General features: G+C 43.6%; 1 protein-coding gene across 28 annotated transcripts in view; it reads right to left on the reverse strand.

The window, feature by feature from the left end:
* LOC310899686 (uncharacterized protein) overlaps positions 1-21787 on the reverse strand; it is a 140768-nt gene that overhangs the window by 113842 nt on the left and 5139 nt on the right. For 3 of the 28 annotated variants that reach the window (XR_014584503.1, XR_014584508.1, XR_014584509.1), the window contains exon 2: positions 2017-2106. The exons of 24 other annotated variants lie outside the window; for them this stretch is intronic. The gene's annotated coding sequence lies outside the window, so the exon portion shown is untranslated. Of the gene's footprint in view, positions 1-2016; positions 2107-9235; positions 12461-21787 lie in introns of those variants that run through there. One more of the 28 variants, XR_014584512.1, reaches the window with a different exon arrangement.

The raw sequence follows: 21787 nt of genomic DNA on the forward strand, positions 1-21787 counted from the left end.
AACCAATGCAAGATATCTGCTTTGGGGTTGCTTTTCTCTTTTACCTATACTTAGCCATTTTGGTGAGTGGCAGAGAGTACCAGGGGCAGCACCAGGTGCAAGTGGCATAAAGAAGGCGGGACAGAGATGGTCTCACTGACTACAATGGGTACTTGAATAGTCCCATATTGAAAGGGAGGAACACATTCATCTTTGCCTATCTTTGTTCTACGTTTGTAGGTGCACGTCTATGTACATAACTCTTTCTGGCAGCCAGCCATCTCTTTTGTGGTACATTGTATGCCTTGGTTAGGGAGAAATAAGGCTTACGCCACATTTGTTATAAGAAAAAGTATCACTTAATAACTACTGAGAGTCCCATCAAGCCTCTTATCTTCCACTTGCCCGCAACATCACTTTACTAGAAGAGCTGTTTGGCTCACTCCCCGCTGGCCTCTATGGCCAGGTAAGGCCAACATGAAACAGCAGGAGTTTGGCAGCTTTAATTCAGGTCACAGCAACCCAGCCAAAACCAGAGCCCATCCTTCACTTCACGGAGAATTTCAAGCTATGCAAGGTTAATTACGGACAGCAGAAAGGTGAGAATGAACAGCAGTGGCACCCGTCAAGCTGAAAGCTGTGCTAGATTTATAAACAGGTTCTGTATTCAATTAATGCTCTTGCCTTTGGCGCGCAGAACAAGTTTGCTCAAGAGCAGAAAATACTGCCTAATACAAAGCTGCACACTGCAGTGCTTTATTCATTTTTCTCACATGGAACTGAGGGCCTAATTAGTTACATTAGTGCAGAACTAATAGCACATTTGTTATAATGGCTGTTTCTTTCCTAAATGTTTTACGTAAAGCTCACAAGTTTGATATTACTGTATGCTAAAAAAAAAAATAAAATAGAAAAAAAAGCAAGAATACTCTCTTCCTCTTCTCTGCTCTTGATAAAACTTGGTCTGTTTGGGTTCATTTTTCTGCCTAGATGATAAGCTGGAAAGATTTTCTCTCAGAATAAAAGATACCAGACATACTTATTATTCTATGTGAAGGTGGTCAGGAACAAATCCGTTCTAATCACTGATGTTGTAACATTAGAGTAGCAGTGATTGTACTTCAGTTAGAGATCCCATAGTTATTTGTAGAACAGGGAACATTAAACGAGATAAAAATGTACCCATTGGTTTGAAGAAATTCATAGGTCTAGAGGGAGAAACCCCAGACAATAACACTAAGATGGTGATGTATGTTAATTATATGAGTAATTACATAGTATAGACCCCAATGTTCCAGGTCCACTCTTCCATATTTTTCTTGGTGTGGTATTTATTCCACTGAGACTGTAACTAAATACATCTATATCTAAATATATACATATATATATATATATATATATCTCACCTCCACCCCTGCTTGCTCTTTCAAATTGTGATATATGAATATTTCCTGCTGATAGGAAAATGCCCATCTGTGGTGGACCTTTCACTGCAGCCCTCAAAACTCCCTGCAGTCACAGAGAGCAGAGATACAATAACCCATACATAGCACATGCCTAGCCCAAAGCTTCCACACAGTCACAGTTACTAATCACAGCCATTGATGCTAACAACAAATTTGTCCAAAGACTTCCAGTAATATGCTGGCGTTGTTACATCAAGCAGGTCATGCAACACTTGACAAATATTAATGCAGATTTCACCAGCCTCTCTTTACATAGGGTTATGAAAACCCAGCAGGGATGAACTGTTTCATGCATAGAGAGAGCTCTTCTAAGCCAAGAAGAGAGTCTACACGCTAGATTTGATTGCTCGACATCCCAAGCCCTTCTTTTAAATCACATTGCTGATCTTATCCAAGTGCACCTGGGGTGCAGAAATTCTCCCCACTCTGTGCCCTGGCATCCCCTTCCCCTGTGGTCAGAGAGTTGGGCTCCAATGCGAACAGGAGCATCACTATGTGGCATGGGAAGATGTGGCATGGGAGGCATGCCTAAAACCTGCTGGACTCAGTGCCACAGGGAAAAGTGACTTACCTGGGCATCACAGGGATATGGCATCAAGAGCTGCCCAGAGGTGCAGAAACCTGAGCAGATCGACAGCACTGAGCAGCCATCTCCAGTCCCCTGCAATTTGGACGTGGAGTACTGACATTAGGTTCTGGGCCTTTAAAATTAATAATTTGGAAAATAAATATACAGATAGGGTTTTTTGTTGTTTTCTTGTTTGTTTTTGATTTTTTTTTTAATCAAGATACAAATTTTCCTTAGAACAGTTGCTTTGTTCTTTTATTATCTGTACATGAACTATTCAGGGCATTTGTTTAGGAACTGTAAAAATCTGTTTTCTATAAGCAGCTTGGCATTCTGTCTTTATTAGCTACAACAGTTATAGAGAAAATATTGTGCTATCAAAAAGAATCATTATTACTTCAACTTTATCACACCGGGTGATTACAACTGGGATAATTAGAAGCTAATTTGAGAGGAACCAAAGAGAAAGTGGAAGTGGAGCTAGAAGTTCATCAGAGTGTGTCTGTATTTAAATCATCCCTGGCTTTCTTTCTTGCTGTTGAACAGCCCTTTAGAAAAGTTTGCTCCTGATCTTTACTAAAGAGCAAAAATGGGACACTGCACGCTTAGACATGAAAACACCAGCAAGGACCTCATGGGGAATGGGCAATGGGGGACCTTTTTTCAGCCTGATTTTGCATTAGGGACTGTTTGGAGACATATTTTTTCCAGCATGACCTTCTCAGAAAATCCTCCTTGTGGGTTGGTGGTGGTTTTTTTTTCTTTTTTTTTTGCCAGAATACCATATAACAGCTCAGTGTGTGAAATAAGCTATTACCAATAAAAGCATTTTTATGGCAGGATAAGGGAAATTTATGCTAGGGCTTTTGCTTGTTTGGCAATGTGGCTGAGAGAAGAACTACAATGGAAAAAACACATTTGCTACACCTGACAAGTATGTGAGGCAGCTCTTGGCTCCCGTCCGCTTCCTCTGATAGCATGTCAGAGGGTTTGGGTCTGTAGGAGCATGGGTGCCCTGTTCAGTGTGGCTGATCTGATCCCTTCCCTTTTGCCTGTCATCTCCCAGAGTCTGCCACCAGCGTGGCATTTTAATCAGACATTTTGGGTCTTCACCCAAACACTGACCAAAACCCTTTGAAAGACAGGATGTCTTTGCTTCCACGCCAAGGAGACCTCAGCAGTTTTGCCTGGTGCACTTCCACAAGGCAGAAACCAGAGACCCTTCCCTTCCAGCCCCAGGAAGCCAACATCTCCAAAAGAAAGCCCTCCTGTGCGTGCCTGCTGTCTGCAGGCATTGCTGGATTTCACCGACTGCTCGACATGCGTAAAGACAAAAGGAGTGAGGGCACGACCAGACACACAAATGCTAGACACTTGGCAACTGCCCCATCTCTGTTTTCTTGCTTCCTGTTTAATAGGTCCTTCAGGGAAGTTTATTGCTGATCTATGCTAGAAAATTACTCATATAATTGAAACGTCAGTGTAATGTTGTTTGCCCAATATAACATTTTCTTCGGGAATTTCTGGATGCAATTATCCCTTGTGACTAATAAAAACAATGGCTTAATTGCAAATATATGGTTAGAAATGTCATTTTATGTGTAAATATAAAATACTTGTTGTCTCAGCCTTTCAGATCAAATGGACTGTCCTTCCTGCGAGCAGCCACAGGAATTCAAGGCACACAAACATGGCAGCAATGACCCTGTCTCTTATTTTTTTTGATAAACAGTAAGCCTCCTCCATCGCCTGCCCCTTGGCTGGTTGCACCCCCCTTTGCAGCCCTCTCCATCAGCTCCTTCTGGGCATCCAGACCTCAAGGCATCTTTAATCCACTGGCAACAAAAGCACGGCACCAGCACAAAGGAGAGGGGTCCGACCACACCTCTGCCCTGCCTCAGTGACCATCCTTCATCTCCCCTCCACACAACGAGGAGGAGGGCCATGGCATGGCCACAGGAGCTGCTCAGCATCTGTCCCCCACTGATGGACAACAACACCTCACAGAAAAAACACCATGTAAATTCTTAGGCCATTTTCAGTTTGTAAATTTGGGGATGAAATCCGTTTGATTTTATGTTTTTATGTACACATCCTCCAAATTCTACCTACATAGGGATGTAAAGACAAGAAGGAATCAGAGAGAAAATATTCGCTTTTGAATCCCTATAAAATCCCCATTTGCTCCTTTTTAAATAATTGTATTTTGTTAAAAAGAAGAAAACTGTTTTGCAGTCCCATTTTCTGAGAAATAAGAGCTACTGGCAAAATATGACTGAGGCTTAATAGCATTCAAACTTGATACAATCCGAACAACTTTACTAGTAACCAACCATAAGGCATTAATAATTTCTTTTCAAAATAATTTTAAAAAACTAGCACTCAGACAATGCCAGGAAGTGACGTAAAAATGGATAGGTTGGGTACTCAGCCTTTAGCACTAAACATGATGGTCCTTAGCTCATAAAGTGAACAAATCATGTCCTTCTGTCCCAGACAACATGAAAGAGGATTCAATATGAATAACATAACACTGTGCACATGCATTGAAATGAATTCCCACATTATGTCATCAATAGGCTTATTTTTTTATTATTAATTTAAAGAGTTGGAATATAATCCACTAATATTAAAGATAGGGAAAAAGAAAAAAAAAAAGCCAGACCTCGAACTAAAATAAGTGTTTTAAGCTCCTTCCAGTCTGTGAGATCACTGGAGCCTACACCTAAAGTGCAAGGATGTTCTCTCCTTACAACAAGCCAAGGCACCACTGGACTACACTGGAATCAGAAAAAAACTTGGATCCCAGTTCTTGTGCCCACACTTCCAAATGATTCCTCTCTTTACAATAGAGGAAAGCTGTCTCCTAGCTCTGGAGACCACAAAGCCAGAGGAAGACCAGATTCACCCTGAAACTTTGCAGCTGATGCTTTTCCTTTAATTTATCATGCAGTGAATTCTCTTTGGGTTTTGAATGATTTACTACAAATACAGATTAACTGTACTGAAGCTGAAATCAACGTATTACCATGTATTGAAACAATTTTGGCTTTTCCCTAGTCTTCAGACAACATCACTGCAAGCATTGGCACCAGCCTCAGCATCAGCAGAATGCACATTTCGATATGTATCCTAAATTAAATATGTATGAGAGCCTGAGAACCACAATGACAATTACTGCACCTTGGAACGAGGCTTGGAATATTTCGTCTGGCAGAGTTCAAAAGACTTTTCAGCTGGGAGCAGCTGCAGCTCGGTTAGCACAAGAATGGATTGATTGCAATTCATAACTTGGAATATGGATTAATGCAATATTCATGGAAAGCTGCGTGTGCAGAGCTCCATATGCCCAGTGCAGCTCTGAAAGCGCTTTGCTTCAGGAAAGAATCATGTCACCAGAAAGCATTTGCCCTCACTGCTTCCAAGTTAGGAAGGAAGTTATTTTCCTTGCTTAGATGGTACACAGGTTGTGGAGTCTCAGACTCCGTTCAACCCCTACACCAAAAGAAGGCTGGAACAGCCCTGGTGGTCCCTGAGCAGGGTCTGTTGTTCGGCTGCCTCCTTATTTACACCCTGCAAATGACAGACTGCAAAATGCATTGGCTCTATCTTTAATGTCCTCACAGAACCTCTGAGGGTGCAGTCAGGATCAGATCTGGTGTCCATATAGACAACGAGGACCCATGCACAGCCAACAGGGACTGTCAATAGTTAAAAGGCCACCATACATCCAGCACACCCAACAGCATTATATAGTACTAATAAACACTCAGGTGACCGAACATGCCATCGAGCACACTCAGGCAGCCTCGGGCAGAGGAGATGAATGCGAAGAGAGCAGGCAGACTGCAGGGCTCACAGTTTTCTATCAAAGGCTGAACAGACCATTGCAGCCTCCGCTACGCAGTATGCCAGGGAGAGGCCAGCCAAACTCACACACTTAGTTATTTGGCACCCGTTTTCTTGTTGCTCTGATGCTATGGAAGATCTTAAAGTCAAGACTGAACAGTGTATTTGGCAAATCTCACCTGGGGAGGCAAAACATGGAAGACAAAAAGATCTGACGCCAAACCACTCTCCTCATTGGGTTCACATACATTCTTCACATGGCTTTGTTTCAAAGCACGTCAGGAAAATATTAAAAACCAGGATTTATCCTAAATCACTGAATGGCTGAGGTGGGAAGGGACCTCTGGAGGCCATCTGGTCCAAACCCCTACTGGACCACCCAGAGCAGGGTGCCCAGGACCATGTCCAGGCAGCTTTTGGAGATCTCCAAGGAGGAGACCCCACAGCCTCTCTGGGCAGTCTGTGCCAGTGCTCCGTCATGCTCAGAGTAAAAATGAACAAATGAAAACAGCCTGGCTCCAACTTCTTTGCACCTTCCCTTCAGGTATTTGTATGCATTGACGAGATTCTCCCCTGAGCCTTCTCTTCTCCCAGCTCTCTCAGCCTCTCCTTACAGAAGAAATGCTCCAGTCCCTCCCTCATCTTTGTTTCCACCTTCGCTGGACTCCTTCCAGTAGCTCCATGCCTCTCTTGTGCTGGGAATCCCAGAACTGGACCCAGCACTCCAGCTGTGACCTCATCAGTGCTGAGTAGAAGGGAAGGATCACCTCCCTCGACCTGCTGGCAGCACTCCTGATGCAGCCCAGAACACTCTTAGCCTTTTTTCCTGCAAGGGCGTACTCACAGCGTTTGTTCAACGTGGTGTCCACCAGGACCCCAGGTCCTTTTCCGGCAAGCTGCTTTCCAGCTGGTTGGCCCCCAGCCTGTACTATTGCATGGGGTTGTACCTCCCCAAGTGCAGGACTTTGCACTTCTTGCTGAAATTCATGAGGTTCCTGGATAAAAGGTGCTTGCTGCACAAAGATGCTGCTGTTGGAATGAGTAACGCTCATTTGCCTGCAAATTTGGATCTTTGTGGTGGGTTTTATGCACAGAAATCATTCTCCTTCCAATGATCTGAAATGCTGCAGCTGCTCTAATACATGAGACATCAATTTAAGGTTTGAAATAAATAATATGCTCCCAAAGAAGAATATGCTTCTGCAGGATGAACTTGCAAAAAAGAGAGTGCAATTACCTGAGTTTGAAGTGAGACAGGATACTGGAGTATGTCATAGGTTATCACCCTCACCCAGGGGAGATCACAATTAATTGTAGCAATTAGAAATGCCTCTGGGAGATAAGCTTCAAGCAGTCAAGACCACCTCCCACTGCTCATCAGCGGCAAGCTGGTCTGCAGCACCTACAGCTCACCCAGTACCTGAGTGTGCCCAACTGGGAATCCCAGCCCCTCCAAGAGACATTGGCCCAAGAAGACCTGAGCAAAGTAGCACAGCGAGAGGAGAAAAGAGTTAATTACAGCAGCAGGGAGACACCTAATGCACTTCCCAGACACATATTCGTGGGAAGACAGTTAAGCAAACCACAGCCTATTTGAAAACATGCCCATAGTTCCCATAGTTTCCTTTCTGTCAAGAGGGTTGTGTTCAGCACACTTTCAAAGCCTGATTACAGGCATTATACCACCCAACTTGCAATCCCTTTTAATGACTTGACTTCCATTAACACTATTGTGGCTGTTATCTTTTCCCTGGGTAGGTTTTACAGGGTGCTTGGTGCACCTTTGCATCTTTCTCTGGTGTCATTTAATCTCTTCTTCCTTTTCTGTTATTTCTGTATTTTCTGATGAAGAGCTAACATACTGGTAGCACCCACTTGGTTCAGATAGGACTGTAATATCACATCCAAATTTCCAATAAAACCATAGCATAGCTCAGAGAAACAGAAGCGTGCTTAAAGCAGCTCGTGCAACTTGCTAGAAATCACCCCAGCTATCACACAGAGGAAGTTATAATTATTGCACGCTGTTATCTGACTTTTGAGAATTTGGAGGAGCGCTGCTAGAAGTGGAACAAAATCAGTGAAAGATCCCCTGCCAATTTCAGAGAGTCACCAGTGTTTGGGGTTGATGTTCCCTTTAAGTTATTTTCCAGAGAGTAAAAGTGGTTTGGGGGGAAAATAAATCTCAAATTCTAGGACTCCTCCTGCTTCTCCTCAGTGTTGAAGTGCTGTGCATTTGCAGCCCTCTTGGAATAGCAAAGCTTCAGCCAATTTTCATGTGGTGCTCCTGAAATCACACTTTGTGATATATGTTCTGCAACATCGCAGGCTGGTAGAGGTTGTGATGACTTGCTAGATCACTTTATTTTGCCCGCTACAATGACTAAATATTTTCCTCGCATCGCGTTCTTTAAGGCATACTGAAATGATCTGGGATCTGGCAGACCTGATTTGAGGGGACAAAATGATCAGACCTGATGCTAAACTGCATTCTGGTTTGTTCACGTTCTCATTCTTCACATGGTGTTGTTTCAAGGCTTTTTTTTTTTTAAAAAAAAAAAAAAAAAAGGATCTCTTGTAGATCCATGGACAAAGAAGTGTTGTCTTGTCTTCTCAGGACTATTCTACAACTACAAGCACCATCTCATGTGGGAATGTTTCACCAATAAATAATCAAGCTTTCTAGAAGGAGGTCAAAGCCACCCTCCACAAAATGGAGGAATATTTAGCAGTAGTGGAAAAAACACTAGAGGCTACTGGGACATAAGGAGTGAGAACATCTGATCCCCTTCTGCAACCACAGAGAGGGGAAAATCTGCGTTTTCCTTAAGTACCTAAGCCCCTATTTGTCTATTACAAAGGAGGATGAAGAGCCTGTCTCTGTGGTACCAACATCCAACTCAGAAAGCAAAAGGTCACCAAAAAGCACCCTCACACGAGGCAAAGACCGACACAGCCTGAAGTGCTCTCTCGCTCTCTCTACCACCCAGAAATTCAGCCAAATGAAAAGCAAAGCCTTCCCTCCAGGAAAACCAAACAAAAGCCATGTGTCTTGAACCCTCATTGTGTCCAGACAGGCACAGGGAGTTTGCCAGAGCAAACAAGCTCCAGAGTCAAAGGATTTCCGCTGAGAGCACTCTGCAACTGGTCCTCCGAGGCCTGGCCCCGCGCTTCCCAGCCAGTTCCCACTGCCGAAGCTGCGGCGAGGAGGCCTCCCATTGCAATGACACATTTGACAGCTTTGCCAAGAGCACTTGGTGAGGTGCCAAAGAATCACTGCACTTTCCTGAAAGCAGCAAACACGCCAGGGAGGAATACTCAAAATGCTCCTTCTAGTAAACCTGGATGGCAAAGCGCCCCTACAGGAAAATACCTAGGGTGTCTCCCAGGGGAGAACAGGGAACTGGTTCTTTCTGGCTTCTCCCACTCCAGAGCTTGCCCACCCATTCTCAGTAATGTTCAAGGCATCTGCCTTGAAGAACAGCCATCTCTCTTTGTGCTCAGGCCCACTTTGAAGACGTTTTCACACTCTGAATTTAAAGCTAATTAATGCCCTGTGTTTGCCTTGCCTCAATTAGCAGCACTTCAGAGCCCCAGTGCTCAGCACAGGGCTTTCACCAGGTCTCCTCGTTACCCAAGGTAAAGCCCCAGTCCTGGCCCCAGGTGTTCCCACAGCAAGGAGAGCCACAGCCACCAGGCTCTTGCAGCCCACGAGGAAAAGCACCACGAGAAAGCTGGAGCTTTACAGCTTACAGCCACTGGAGCACTTCTCATGGCCTGCAATGAAGGATGCCCTCCAGAGGCAGGATTTTAAGGGAGTTATGGAGCAAAGCAGGACAAACAGCCACACATATACGTGCGGGTGTGTGGAATGAGTGTGTGAAAAGTGTGCTTAGTAAGGTCTCTGCTATAGCTATCTGAGGCATCGCTCTACTTCTTAACTTGTATCTTGCGGGAAGGTTTTAATAGCATGACATAATCTAAGACATGTATTGACTCCATTTTTAAGACAGTTGACTTCTGTCTGGTTTACACAACGCCCTCTGATTTTACACAAAGCATAATGGAAGGCTCTTCTTCCATCACTTTTATGTGCCATATCCTTTCTTTCTGTTTCTTCTTTAAAACACATTGTTTTCTTTATTTAATGCAGGATTGTGCATCCAGAGCCTTGCAGATGGAATGCATAATTGAACATTATATTCCACTCTTGAGAGACACAACATAAAATTAATATTTGAACCATATTCTTGCTGATCCAGGGGAAGGGAGCAAAATAAAACAAAGAAAAATATTCTAAAGCAATTTGTGGCCTATCTACAGAATACTTTCCAGATATTAGCATAGTAAGAGAAAGACTTAATGTTAATAAAGAGGTTTTTAATTCACAAGTGGTGTTATACTGTGCTGGATTCCTTTGGGTAATTTTGCAGATAAGAAGTCAGCATGAACGACGCTTGGGGGTGATGAGGAGAAAAGAGAGAGTGAGAAAAGGCCAGGTTTCAAGCAATTCTTCTTATCCCTGTCCATCCCTCCCACCCTACCTCTCCCCAGAAACCTGGGCAGTGGGGAAATGCGAGCAAGAGACTGCTGGAGCTCAAACCACATTGCAGATGAGACCATAGCGGGGTCAGAGTTTCACAGCATGGAGGTCCTGGCTCTGTGAAAGGCATTTGAAATGCTTAGGACAAAAGATTATGAATTACATTTGATGCTGTACTACTCTAAAGCCAAACAGAGGAGAGAGAGGGGGGAAAAATGTATGAACTATAGTCAAGAGAGAATGAAGGTCAGGGGAAACAGAAAGGGGATGGCCATTACTAATCAGCTACTTCAGTCATTACCATAGGCATGAAACTAAGATATGAATTTGGAGTGAAAAGTGCTTCATATGGGGCTGCTTTGCCCTGGGACATTGGTGTGAACAAAGACATGTCAAGTCATTAAATTTTGAGCTGATGCCAGATAGTCTCAGATTGCAGAGTTTCTATTTGTGTCCAAAGCTGTTTCTAGAAGTAGAAATAATGAATTTGAACTTTATTATAGGAGCGCTGATGCTTGATCTTGATACCTACTGGCATCCAAAACCATCTGAGTTCTGTATAAGTATGTTTTGTGCATTGTTAGGGCTCTATTTTTCGTTTTCCCCAGACATTAAGGTTTTTCCTTGGTCAAAATGTTAGGTTCTGGTATTCATGGCTGCAGAAACACACCTCTGAAGGCATACAGTAAGCAAATGGCATTGGTCTGCTATTGTAAACATACAGCTTAAAATGGGGCAAAAATTTGCCCCCCCCCCCTTTTTAACCGGGCTGACATCTCTGCACTCCATTAATGGATAAGGAACAAAGAGAAGATGCATTATTTTATCATCAGAAATAGCTAAGGCACACAACCACAACCAGCAATTCTCAGAGTAATTAATACTAGAAAAGGTTTAAGGCAACAGGTACAACTACACCACCACCACCACATCTGCACTTCATATGTTTATTAGTCACCACTTGACATTAAAAGGTCTCATAATTGGCAAGGGTTCATTCCCTCTGATCTCATGACGTTTATAATCGGGAGGGCCACAGACACAACACGACCGATGTCTGCATCTCCCACGCTCGCTTCTGCCTTGCAGAAGGCACGCACCGCGGTGCATAGAGCAGGCGTCCAAAAACGAAGACTGAGCCCCCATCCCATCACGTCCAGGCACAGCAGGACAGGAGGGCACGCAGGTGCCCCAGCGATTTGGCACGTGGACTTGCAGCCCACTGGCAGGGCTGGCCACACGCAGAGCCGCGGCAGGGACGGCGCAGTTGGTCACCGCCACCCTGCAGGGTGCCTCGCTCACCCTGGCTGCCGCTGCCCTGGGAGGAAGCACCCTCTGTTGCAATGCCAGGGAAGTTCTGGCAAAGAACATTTCCAGAGAGCTGCACGTTTGAGGAGGCACTTAAAAGCCCAGACCTCTTTGTTTAAACTCCAATTGAAGACAGACCCATAAGCTCTGTATATTATTTATTAGTTATTGTCTCATTTAATCCCCTTTGGAAAGGCAACAATAGAGGTTTTAGTTATAGTTCTCTCTTTTTTTCCCCCCTTTTTTTTTTTCCCAAGCTAGTGATGTTATTCCTTCACTCAGAAACACAAAGCAGAGTGTACCATACAGCTACTACCACAGGCGGGTTACGCTGACCCACCGCATCTGTATCTTTCGTGAGTCACGAGTGGTCACCATTAACCAGAGCATCACTTGAGAACTGAGTGTTTTGCCCAAATATCTGGGCTCAATACCTGGATCCTTGCCCTCAAGCAGAAGTGATCTGATCTCCCACGAAAAGCCTGAGCCAAGCCAACTTGAAATTCTCACCTCACGGCCAGCCTATGGGTGAAAACCAGGAGAAGAAAGGAGCAGTTCTCAAAGGAAAGCTAAAACTCATTGCCAACCTAAGCATGGTCCAGTCATGCTCTCACTGAGGAGCACCAAAACTGCCACTGATGTCAGAGATATGCCTGGTTTACCAATGACAGACAGGAGGACACCTCCGATTTTCACTATCATACTTTAAAAAGCAAGATCAAAATGAAACAACAACAACAACAAATGCCACTACTCTCTCATGCTAGATGAAAGCCTATTGAACAAGCAGGAAAATCAGCAGACTTTCACTGTCCCTTCCGCACACTGGAGCAAACTGTCAGATACACGGGCTAGTTTACCCACATCTGCTGACATTTTTGTTTAGAAGAGATATTTGTTTTGAGGGAAGAGGTGAGTAAAAGTCAGACTGCACCCTGAAATCCGATTTTACTCCTTTAATGGTGGGCTTGGGCATCTGGAGTGTGTATGCGCAACAGCCAGCCTTCAGTTCAGCTTGTAAAATCTTTTTGTGGGGGGTAGAGATTTTCCCAGTATTTTTCATGTTAGAATAAATTAACTTAAGTGTGCATGGAAGGTAGGAATACATATGACTGAAATGAAAAGTCACGCTAAAAATAGCACTAAACCAATTGCATTGTTCATAGTGAGGGAAAGGAAACCTGGGGGGAAAAAAGAAATATATTTAACAGCTGTCTCAACATAATGTCAGATTTATTCAAGATTTCTAAAATGGTCTTTGACAAGCCTTGACTCATTGTGTAGGGCTGGAAAGGGTATTGAGGGTGGACTATTTCTTGTGATTTATAAGAGACCACTGTGACTAGTTTGAAAAACCTGCATACAAGTGCAGTAAATTAAAACAGAAGCCTACATAAGACGTGTACCTTACAGACAAAAGGCTTAAAGCATTCTTCAGTCTGAATCACTAGTGCGTGGTTTGCAAAGGGAAATCAGTTTCAACAATTTCTGCTAGCCGAATATGTTTTCTCTGATATTTAGAACCAGTTTCTTCCATTAGCACATTCTGGAAATTATAATCCAAAATCACGCAGCTGTACCAGGCTTTCAAAGGCACTGCACTTGGACTCCATATCAGAAACTGCAGAAGTTTTCAGTGGCTCATTAACACCGGATCACGTAGTTTCATTTACTGAAAAGCTCACATGGCACATACAGCAGCCTCTACATGAGCACAACTTAAAAAGTACTAAAGCTTGCGTGTACAGAGGAGTGGAAAACGAAACCATGTGCATTTGATCAAAGATGGACGTGTTGGCCTTCCCCTTAGCTCCTAGAGATAATTGCACAAATTTTCATATAAAATTCGAACATTACCTAATCCATCAACAGAACCTTGTACAGACTGTACCATAAAGAAAACACTCCAGACATCTCTTCACTGGAAGCAATCGGAAAGCAAAAACCCCGCAGCTAGAGGTGCTCTGCATAAGAAGTGTATTAGTTTCACAGATCGAAGAGAAGTCAGATTGTGATCTTCTTTAAAACCCTGTTTTTCCCTCTCCCTCCAGGCAGATACTTGCTCACATTCCCCTGCAGAGTCCAAGAAATTACTGCGGGGAGGTTCTCACCAGCTCCCACAGCCCTCTCCCAGCCCTGCGAGTAAATCAATACAGGCAGCCCCTTTGACTGCTACCGCAGGTCTGCAGAGGTACGTGATCCTCACCAAGCAGCTTTGGAAAGCCATAATATGCAGCTTCAGAGGCTCTAGAATGGGTTTGGATGGCCAGTATGGCTGGACAAGCAGAAGAGCCACTTCTCCTGGGAAGCAGGAGACAGAACTGATGGAGATGACAGACAGCCCGGTCCTGAAATCCTTAGGAATGAGTCGTCATCTAGGGTATGCCAGAACTAGCTAAGGTGCAGTAGGTGCTTTGCTTCCCGTTGCATTTTCACACATCAACTTACCTATCAGCTGATTATTTGTGTAACACTCACTTCAAACCACATATTGGAACTCTGGACCCAACAATCTACCATGACAGATACTGCCTTGACTACATAGAGGACCTGCAGCCTCTCTGTCACCATGCAAATTTTGGGACAGTAGACAAGCAGACCTCCCATAAACTTCTACACATAGTATTAACACCTTTTTTCAGTGATGGGGCTTTATTAGCTGGTGTTTGCGGAGGAACGACCAGGAACAGACTAGCTGATAGTCTTAATGAAGGCCTGAGATCACAGCAGACTGGCAGCTCTTCTTTATGTAACACTGTAGTTAATACATTTTGCATAATACAGTCAGGAAGGTGTAGATGATGACAAAGGACTGGCTCTTCATCATCTCCTTTTACACAGAGTATAACCAAAACACCACATTTTGGCCACTATCTCTGTGATGTGGCTATTACACTAGGAATTAAGTATTTTCTTGAGTGCACCTGCTCCAGTTTGCCTCACACAACTACAGCCTAAAAGATTTCTGTATTAAACCTTGGGCATAAAGGTTCCTGCTCAGTATGACGTATCTATGGCTCCTCCTTTATTCCACAGCAACTATCCAAGATAACATTGCCAAATTGAGGAGTTGACTGTCTATAGCAACTTCCCCCTTCCTTCTGTGTCAGCTAAAATAAAGGAGCCTGATTTTGAATTCACAGACATTCCCATATAAACCTAGCTTCCAGTCAGTGCAGAAGAATTGCTGTAAGATATTATAATCAGATGCAAATATCTTTTATCTGCCAGACATCCTACAGGCTGCTCTGAAATGATGGGCCAGTTATCACAGAGCTGTGCTCTTCCTGGGCTGAATGAGAATGGTTAAGATGAGATCTCACCAATCACTCCAACTCGTATTGCTCATGCAGGGAGAATTGTTATGGAGAAACCCAGGTTTACAGTAACTGAACAGATAGATTCCCAAAATATGGGATGTTCTTGCAATGGAAACACTAATGAATTACAGGAGAAGAACACATGCCACTTAATTAACCTCCTGATTTTCTTTGAATCATTGCAAGGACAAACACACAGGTCTTAAAATAAAAATTAAAAAAGGAAAAAAGGGAAAAAAAATGTAAAGAGTAACACAGCTCTGCTCTCTATATTTCACGCAAGCTGTAGAGCTTCCTTCTATGCCAGCACACCTTCCCGCCTCACCATGCAATTCCAGGGCCCAGGATTGCTGCAGGAGACAGAGGGTGCTTGGTAGGAAAGTTGGTTACACTGCTTACAGGCAGATGTCTCTGCACTTTTGCACAAATACATATTTTTCCCCCCTAAATAAAAGAGAAACTATTGTGGAGATGCACTGTGATAAAGATAAGCATTCTTCTTCTCTGGCTGAGTAAAATGGGAAGAAAACAACTTCTGCATTCAACCTGTCCTCTGTGTGTGCAGGCACACAATCAGAACACGTATATGCACACACAGAGCACACGCATACACCGATACGTTCACACACAGGGGAACAGTTAAACATAGGAATTATTGCAAGTATATCCATGCACATGCACACAGACAAAACCTTGGCTTTCCAGTAAAGCTTGAGCAATTCAGTGTAATAAAAAAGGGCTCCTCGCAGCAAAGCGCTTAACCAATGGCAGACTGTGTCCAAAGGGTGCCATTACCCCAGGGAGCCGGGGGATTTGGCTGGAGCATGCAGTATGAACAAATGGCCTGAAGATTTGTTAGGGGAAGGACTGGATTCAGCACAGTCAGGGGGCTTCATCTCCTCTGAAACCCTATATATTTCATCCCCAGAGCAGACAAAACTGCAGTGTTTTTCCATACTTTAAAAGTTTTTTTATATATATATATTTTATTATTATTTTTTGAGAGGAATCCAATTTCTGAAAATATTTGTGTCCTCCCAGTATTTTGAGAGTCAAATTCTCCTCTTAGGCCCACTGGAGAAGAAGAAAGGAAAAAAAAAAAAAAAAAAAGGAAAGAAAAAAACACCTAACACGTTTCATTTGAATTTATTTTCATTACTAATTCTGTTCTTGTACTGGCAATGGAAAATTGAAAAACCTAATCAGACACCACTTCAATGTGCTATTCTAGATGCCCACTAGGGATAAATGATGGCTCTGACATTGGCTACCTTCTGGAAATCATCTTTTCACTTTCCCCTAGAACCCATAATTTGAAGTATTTGCAACTCCTCTTGTCTTGAAGCAAATATAATATTTACAGCATGTTTTCTATTCTGGGAGCTCAGAATTCCTCCTTGACTCCAGCTCATACATCACTTCTGTGTCGAACTCTGACCTCATCTCTATTTGCATTCCCTACTCTGATGGAGCAGCTATTTCTGATTACAGACTGGCAAAATAAATCATAGAAAATTGGAATTTCAAGGAAAAAGAACATTTCATGTTTCGTCATGTTGTTGTTATGAGACAGGCAGGCTTTTTTGTGTTTGATTGTTTTATTTTTACCAGGGGATGCTCAGTGCTATGCTTTATGTGCTCTCAGAATACAAGTCTGTGTACTCATGGTGCTCCAAAACCTCAAAAACCACAGTCAATTATAACGCTCAAGAATGGTGACTCTAGATTTCTGAGAACCAGTTTCTCCTAAGGTACTGCTGGCTGGAACTGCCCCGTGCAGCCATCCTCCTTGTGGCCTTAAAAACGCACAGAATCACAGAACGGCTGAGGTGGGGAGGGAGGGACCCCTGGTCCAACCCCCCAACCAAGTGGGACCACCTAGAGCCAGTTGCCCAGGGCCACGTCCAGACAGCTTCTGAACTGAGCATTTGCTTGATATCCCGCTCAACAGGATGAGTGATTCTTGAGCTTAGAGAAGGCGATCCTTGGAAAAATTACCAGCTCTCCTGGACCCCTCTTCTCTCTAGGACTGTCTCCCACCGGGTTCTTCCAAGTAAGGCCCTGAACAGGCCAAAGTCTTCTTTCCTGAAGCCCAGGATTGTGTTCTTGCTATTTGCTTTGTTACCTCCTCAGGATTCTGAACTCCTCCACCTCTGGGTCATCGCAGCCAAAGCTGCCCCTGACCTTCACATCCCTAAACAGCTCTTCTTGTTTGTAAACATGAGGCCCAGCAGAGCATCTCCTCTCACTAACTCCTTCATCAGGTTTTACATTATCATCAAAAACAAAAACAAAACTAGAAGCAGGGCACAAACAATGCAGGAGGCCTTGTCAACCATCCAGTAGACATCAGGGTGGCTGAAGTCTCCCACAGGGACCAGGGCTTGTGCATGTGAGGCTCCTTCCAGCCATCTGAGAGCCTCAGCTAATTCTTGTTGATCAGAGGGTCATAGTTAAAAATATTATTTACTTCATACTAACTTATAACCTGTAACATTTCCATAAGTGTTTTTATGTGATGGTTTGTTTGGTTTTTTTTTACCACAATACAAGAGAAATAGAACATAATGGAAGAATACTTTATCTGTGCATAGTCAAGCCCATTTTCTTTCTTTCAGGTTACTCCATCTGTGGGACTAGCAACTTGTAAAGGACACCCAACAACTAAGAATATACTGTACTGAAATCAGTATAAGAGTATTGACTTATACCTTCAAAATCAGTGCTTGATTTATGGATGCCTGGTTTGAAGATATTTTGAGCTTAAGCTTCCAGCCACCACATGAGGACCACAGTGTGTAAAGTCCCCTTCTTTAGAAGGAATTCATTTGTAAGTACAAAATGGCATCACCCACAATGAACTGCCAACCTATGGAAGAGAGTAAGTTTTGAAAAGTCAGTCCTGATCTGGTGCCCATGGATGGGAAAAAGCTGTTTCTTGTTAATGCCCCAGCCATTCTATCACAAGAAGTCGGTCTCTTTTTTGATTTATGTAAATCTAAACCAAAAAGTAACACACAGCTACATGTTTATATCACCTCCAAGTCAAGTCTGAACAAAAGGGTAATGAAACTGATGAGTATCAAGGAAATAACTGATGCGCTGCCTCTTCTCACCACCTGCAATACCAACAGCATGATATTGCAGCAAGTGACCCAGAATCGAACATATGTTATGGTGTTAATGCTCCTAAAGTAGTTCCTAAAAACAGACCTGTGCAGAGAGATGCATCCACTCCTTCCTTATGAAATATGTACTCCATACACAAAAGCTAAAGTATGATTAAAAATTGTGATTTGTAAGCAGCAGGGTGAAAACTTCCCTCATAGGCAGAATATAGAGTGTACTAAAATAGCACAGCTAAGGGTTTTTGTTTTACCTGTGAACATTCGTCCAGCCAAAACAGAGCTTTGCCTAGACTGATAACAGTGCTGAATGTGTCCCCATGCTGGGATAAATAATAAGGTAAGTTCCAGATCTCGGTACTGCAGGAGACTCAAAGGGCCTTGAGGATAGGTATTAGTGAATTGACTCTAACAATGCCCCTCTGGGGCAAGCAGATTTTCATAAGCCCCTTTAATAGAAAACAAAACAGAGATATGCAATGATTTCTTCAAAATCAGAGATATGCAATGATTTCTTCAAAATCACATTGAATTAAACAAAGTTGAAGACAGAATCCAGATTTTTTCCAGACGTGTCTCCCACGGAGCCACCCTTCAACTTTCACAGAACAAAGCAAGTTAAAGAGGGAGCATATGCATACCCTGCTATAAAGCAGAGAAAAGTAGCTGGGATTTGCCACCATTAAATCAGTGAGATCTCATCTGCTTAATATATGAGGCAACATAAGAAGGGAAACCTCAATTAACTGTTCAATAGTCATTCTCCACAATCACATCGTCAAAGGAAAATCTTCTGATTGATCACAATATAAGTATTCATGGGCATACTGCAGATACAGTTAATAATATTAATAAGTCTTCCATAACTATAAATAGGTCAGAGATGCCAGATGCTTTTCTCCCTTCTTCACAAACTCAAGAGGTCTAGCAAAAATCTGAATTCAGAGACACATCCCAAAAATAACAGCAGGCGTTTCAAATATGTGGATAGCTCCTATGGCTATAGGCACAGCTGCGCTTTGCACAGCATTACAGAATTAAAGCTGTTACCTGCACACATTTAAGTGCATGGCCATTAATGACACAGGCCATCTAGGAAGGATTAAGGATTAGTTATCATTTCAACCCAATGAAAGAAGATCTATATTTCTCTTTTAGACACGTAATTCACAGGAGAATCATGCTTGCCAACACTCTGAAAAAATAATCTTTCAGAATTCTTGCAAACCCACTGTGTTATGATTTCATCTCATGAAATACAACACCTTTACATTAAACCTCATAAAACTAAATCCTGCTGGATCTCTTCCAGGCCCAGAGAATAAACAGCTATATCAGTGATGCCTAGAACAGTAAAATCTGGCCCACTGTCATATGGCATGTTCCCATTTACAGAGGGGAGCAGGTCTGCAAACAGCTAATTCACTTTGCTATTACAAAATCCTCACATATAATGAATTTCTCACATAATTGGTCTAAGGAATACTTCAAGGGAAAAAAAGAATGCTTTGAACACCAAAATGCATATTTATTTCTCCTAGTTGTTTTTTTTTTACCTAGTCCCTGCCTTCCCCCTAATGAAATACGTAGTGCAGCCCCACTCTGGTTTCAGGCAAGCCGAAGTGAGTTCAGTTGTGGCTGGAAGCCTGGGAGATAGCAAAGGGTGGAAATCTGTTGTCAAAACAGTTCAAGAGCACAGATGAGTATGTCCGATGAGATTACTTTTTAAAGCCCAATTATTTTGGCTTCGCAGTCTGAAGAGCTAAATGGATTCCTTTCGGTCTTGCCCGTCCCACCCAGAGCATGAGTAAGGATATTAAAATAACCAGCACAAGTGCACCGGGTGTCACGGCTCCAGTGTAAAAGCCATTCTGGGGAACACACAACCAAATACCGGTCAAATGTTCTCCGTACATAGCACGTGGCCAAAGAACAAAAGCAATTTTCTATTTGAATTAGGCTCTTCCCCACTCTCCACATAGAAGTGCGTTTCAATCCCCAAACCTGGGCAGCCCAGACATGGGAACTTCAGCTCCAGATGCAGATACGCACATCTCACACATTCCTGGAGTCTCCCAGATCACTTAGCGGGCTAATTACACCTCAGGCGAACCGCAACGAGATAATCTTCGGGGCCGAAGCACACGCTGCGCAGCGGCCGAGCCAAGGCTAACATTACCCGATACCACGCCTCATCCTAAGATTCCCTTCCTCACTTTTTCCATGTGGGTCGGAGCACGCCAGTTTTTAGTAGCCAAGGCTGGAAAGCGATATTTCTATAGTAAAAGGAGGAGGAAGGGGGGAGAGAAAAAAAAAAATAATAATGCAAAAAGCAAAGCAAACTGCCTTGAACCTTCCTGCCCGTGCTCAGGGGCCGGGGGAGGTTAATGGCGCTGTAAAGCACCCGTGGCCTGGCCGGTAACACAAAGCAGAGGGAGGAATCGCTGAGCTGAGGCCCCCGGCGGGCAAGAGCTGCCGAGGAGGGCACAAAGGTTTCCTGGGAACTGTCAGTGGGTCCTTTCTGACGGAGGCAGAAGAGAAACGTCCCTATTAAGCCGGGCGGTGGGATGATGTAACAGCAGGGCAAGGCCGCTGACCCTGCCGCCGGGAATGATTAGGACGGGATGTGGGCCTGGAGCGTGGCTAACAGGGCCTGCATCCCCTGTGTGTGACATCTCCACTATCCGGCGGGAGGCTCGGGGGGCATTGCTGGCCCTTCCCTGCGGTGGGGAAGGCTGATGCCCCAAGGACAGCTCTCCTCGGGTCTGGGGCCATCCCGGCCAGCAAAGGGACTTCTGTCAGAAAACGCTCTGGGGGTGTTGGGCAGGGAGGGTCTCGGTGTGCACTGGTGCTCTGGGCTGGGAGGAAGGATCAGCAGCTGTCTGCACCACAGAGGATGCCCTAACTCAGACTGGCTGGTGACCCAACCCCAGAATCAGCTGCTTTTATTAACCAGACACCCTGAATAGCCATGCAGTACAGTGCTAGCTGAAACCCTCATGACCACAGAGGCATATTGCCCTTAGAGAAAGAAAGGAAAAAAAGAACAAAGCACAGATGGCAGAAATCCAATTTAAAGAGGAACTCCGACCTGACCTAGTATTACCATTCTTATGGTTTTATTCTGATATTTGAAGCATCGTTTTAAATACAACTTGTGCCAAACCAAATTAATACAGATTTGTTTCAGCTTTGTTCACCTTTTTCCAGCGTGGACATTTTCAAGCTCCAAAGTGTAACTATGAAGTAGCTAAGGATATGTATGTGTAAACCAAGGTACCTGTATTTTCAGTGTTTATAGCATTGCTCTAAACAAGGTAATTTCAGCATTTGCTCACAGATGTAAACATTAATTCTAACCTGACCCTAATATACTCTCTGCTGCAACTCCACTTGCAGGGAATATACAAACTGTGTTTGCCCTGAAACCTCACGGGCAAAAAAAAAATATTAAACAAGTAAACCAGAGAATTACATTCTCACTTTTTTCCCCAGACATGAATCTTAGCTCTCCCTAGGGGCATTCAATCAAACCAGCTACACACGGTTTGGGAACATGGTCCGCAAGTTACAGCTTCCCTCAAAACTAGCACGGTTTCAACCAGACCGGAAAACCAAGCATCGACTTG

Source organism: Anser anser (assembly GCF_964211835.1).
Source record: "Anser anser genome assembly, chromosome: 4".
NCBI classification, from domain to species: Eukaryota; Metazoa; Chordata; class Aves; order Anseriformes; family Anatidae; genus Anser; species Anser anser.